Genomic DNA, 4,136 nt, shown 5'->3' on the forward strand with positions numbered 1-4,136 from the left:
GGGGGCGCAGATCAAGGGAATAGAAGAGGCGGAATGCGCTCCGTGCCCCTCCCCCCTCCTCCTCCCGGCGGCCCCTCTGGCTCTTCGCGGCCCCGGCGTCGGTAGCGCGCCGAGTCCCTCTGCTCCAGCAGCTGGGCTGGGCCCCTAAAGGGAAATTGCACCGAATGGTTTCCATTGAGGTAAAATGCTGATTTGGGTCTGTTTGGGAGTGGAGGACTTCTCTGCGAACTTTTTTTAGGGAGCCCTCTTGGCTCTCCATATTCCCGCCCTGTTTACTTACTGTGCAGATGCAATAAAAATTGTAAACACGCAACTGACACTTGCAAGGAAGTGCACGTCAGAATATCCGAGAAAATCACACCTCTGAAGTGACCATTGAGTTCTGCCTTAGATTGACAGGTATGTCACTCACAGAAGTTTGCCACACACCCTCTTGTGTGTGACACGTCTATCGTACACTCTTTTCTATCGTCCAATTTGTGTTTTATTCGTGGTTAAGCGTTGGGATGTCTCACTCTTTAATTTGTAGAGTGAGAACAGCCTGGAGTCGCCTGGAACCCCACCGGCCCAAGTTGGCTCCATTGAGCGCGGCCCTTGGTTCCAGCGGCATTCCGTTCCAGCGACACGACCCAGACCGACCAACCGGCTCGCTGGCCGGACGGTCCGGCTGCGTGCGGAAAGTGTTGTACCAATGTGCGGCCTGGAGTCGGGCCAGCACGGGCTGCCTCAGTCGCGACCGGCCGGCCCAGCCCAGCCCTACCGCCTACCGCCAGCCGGCCCGGTCGCTCGGCATTCCAACTGACCACACCTGAGCGGAAACATGTTTACCGAGCCGAGTGCCGAGGGGGCTGCGAGGGCAGACTGTCTGGCGCCTCCGCACCTGCAGGTGTGTGACTGCCCTGGGGGCTGCAGAATGTCCCGCCGCACCTGCAGGTGTGAGTTTGCCTCGCACCTGCAGGCGTGTGACTTTCCTTGGGGGCAGTATTAGGCAGACCGACGCGTGCTTCGCACCTGGAGGTGCTTTCCTCGTACCTGTAGGTGTTGTTTGTTAACTCGCGGTTGTAGGTCTGTGGCTGTGGTTCTCTGCCACCCAGTGACTGTATCTGCGGAGGCTTGTATGTATTTTTTATATATTTAAGCTTAGTTGGTTGCTCGATCGTCTCTAATCTGTAGAAAACGTCAAGTCAATGAGTCATATGCCGTGAAACGGGGCGTGAAACCGTCAACGCCACCTGCCAATGAAAGTGCGCATCATTGCAACTCTTATGTGCTTGAGGAATGTACATGTCTGTTCACCAAAGAGAATGTGACAGTCATGCTGGGGTGGTTTTAATCTCGACTGACGGCTAGACTTTGCTGGGCAGACCAGCTTCAAAAGATGTGCACACAGACCGAGGGGTTGACAACTCGGCTTTTTAGTGTAGAGAGGAGTACAGTCGGAGTACACGGAGTACAGCTGCAAGGAGAACAAAGTTCGGGTGAGATACACCCAAAAGTTTGGATAAATTTGACAGAAAAGTACGATCCAAAGCTTTTCCAGGTATGGTCACCAAATCTTCTGGTCGTGAGTTTAGTGTACTGGTGCAGGTTTCAGCCTGACACCAAAATTGATTTGATGTACTGTTGAAAAGAACAATCCAAACTCAGCTTTGCTGTCTGCCCTGAACTTTTCTTTCCGTGTGGAGTACATAGGAGTACGTCAGTAAACAACCGAAGTACAGCCGGAGTACAGCAAAATTTTCTCCCAAAGAACGCTCGGGGTCCAGTCGGAGTACATTCAGAGTACGTCAAGCCTCGTATACAGAGGAGATCACGAGTTGTCGACCCCTGCTCGACACAGACGCATCTTGCAATGGCCGTCCCTTGCCATTTAGAGTGCGCACGGGCGTGGCCTGGTGTGTCCGAAGGGCGTTCTGCTCCCTTTGGTGACCCGGCTTGCACGCACGGGCGTGCCGTGCAGTGCCTTGCGGCTAATATTAGAGGTGTTAAAAATACGGGCCATTGTGTGTCCCGTTATACAATCTCAGCCCCGCGGCCGCTGGCGTCCGCTGGCGGCAGCCTTGGTCCACCCCGCCCCGTCGCCGCCGCCGCCGCCGCCAGCGGCCCAGCGGCCCAGCGGCCGCCCCCCCGCGACTTTTAAACAGCGGCGCCCTCGGTCCTCGGCGTCGCGCCGCCCGAGAGCGCGTCTTGCGGCGACCCGGGAAACTGCGCCGGCCCTGCACTGTAAATAATGCCCTCGTGTATTTATAATGTTTGTCATCGGATTACAAGCGAATTTGTACGTTCACATGAGCGGTCGTCAATTTACAAGGGCTCTCGTAAATTTACAAACGCAGTCGTCAATGTATGCCAAAGAAACTAGGTTGATTCATAATTTTAAATTTTTTCGTAACTTTCCAATCAGTATTTGTAATTTTACTAGCTAGTTAAATGTGTGTTGCTATATCTATGAGCTCAGTTATCCATGCACACAGAGCTCCGGTGTTAGTTATGAAAATTGTCCCTAGACATTCAGAGTGTGTACGACTTATACGGCGTTTGCTAAAGGATCCAGGGCGACTTTTGGCGCATACCTTTAGGACGCCTTTTTGCTTTTGGCGTATAGATTTCAGTCACCACTCCCACATCACAGTACGTACAGGGCCTCTGATATAGTACTCTGATATATTGGTCATTTTTCTTGCCCCTATCCCCCCATGGTCGTGCTGGTTCCGTTCGATTTTGACGTCACTCACCTCGTGTGTGTGTGTGTGCGGGGGGGCCCTACCAACGGGGCCCTACCCTGTTACTGTGACGCATGCTGCGCTGGGAGGTTCACGACAGCTTGGGCCGATTTCCGAGGCGTCATCGCTGCCTAGGCGCCTCCTAACGGTTCGTCTCGCTGTCGGTAGTGAAGTGGGGGGGGGGGGGCGGCAACGAATAGCACCTGGAAGTGCGCGGTGGGGGTGTGCGCCCCAGCACGGGACGCGTCTCTCTCAGAGCGGAAGTCGAGCGTGTCCGTGTATGTGTGCCCGTCTGCGGGGCCGATTCTTTTACCCGTTTGTAACGACTTGTCATTACACTTATTGACTCGTTGTTGCCCCTCTCTCGCTCTGAGTCACGCCCCCCTCTGATGCCGCGCGGACCCCGACCCGACGTCACTACAGCAGCTCCCCGGCGGCGCCATGGGCGGTGCGGAGCACCCCCCCCCCCCCCTCCACCTCCTCTCCACCCCACTCCTTGCGACGCACAATTAGAACCATCTTCGGACTCTCATGCGCACATTTCGCGCCGACCATGCTCAGATCCGAGGCGATAAGGATTATTTATCCTGCAAACGGAAATTTTGGTAATGCACACAAACTTTTCGCAGATACGAGTATTTGACAACCAAATTACTGTACCTATGTTGTAAGTAAAGTACGTTGCCGTTTACCGCCTGTTTTAGAGCGGACACCGCAGTGTTGCAGGTGTGTCCCTTCGCCCGTAAGGCGCCACAGCCCCGGGGAGAATGCAATGCACGCCACTGTAGTATCTTCTCTCAAACATCCCAAACGGGCAGTTTTTTTTTTTTACTATTTTTATAAACGATAGAAGGCTACTGTCCCTGTTGTTTGCGTATAGTTGAGCCGCTATGCTATGACCATGATGGTCGCAACTTGCTGATCGAGACTAGAGACTTGCTTTCAGCTCTCTCCGTGTGTTGTACCGACGCCACGCCCCGAAGCTGGCGCTGCGGAGAGGGAGCAAGTAGAAGTGTGAAGCGGCCCAAGCAGCGCGGGAGGAAGTGGAAATGAGTGTACCAGCTTGCGCTGCTTGCGCATGGCACATGTGGCCCGTATGGTGTGGCGAGAGAGCGGCCCCTGTCAAGTGTCACTACGGCACTGCATCCCCACCTCAACCGACAGCAACATTGTGTTGGCCCGCCACCGGGGGGAGGGTCATTGCCCGAAAGAGGCTTTTTGTAGCGCATCCCCTGAGTTGCATCTCAAGCGTAAACTTGTTTAAATACCTTGAGGTGCCGGGTGTCTCTTTTAATGTGCTGTTGTGGGATTGCATTACTCGCTAGGGGGACCATGGCGCCTTACTGACGGAAGGTAGGCCAAGGGAACCAGCAACACTAGAGTAAATTTAAAGATACACCCCATGGTGCATTC

At 54.3% G+C, this 4,136-nt stretch overlaps 1 protein-coding gene across 2 annotated transcripts in view; it reads left to right on the plus strand.

Moving 5' to 3' along the window:
• The window catches only part of LOC113206117 (insulin-like receptor), a 70,986-nt gene that overhangs the window by 53,381 nt on the left and 13,469 nt on the right, over positions 1-4,136 (plus strand). The gene's annotated exons all lie outside the window — the stretch shown is intronic.

This window comes from Frankliniella occidentalis, unplaced genomic scaffold (assembly GCF_000697945.3).
Source record: "Frankliniella occidentalis isolate FOCC.00 unplaced genomic scaffold, Focc_3.1 Scaffold60, whole genome shotgun sequence".
In the NCBI taxonomy this organism is placed as follows: domain Eukaryota; kingdom Metazoa; phylum Arthropoda; class Insecta; order Thysanoptera; family Thripidae; genus Frankliniella; species Frankliniella occidentalis.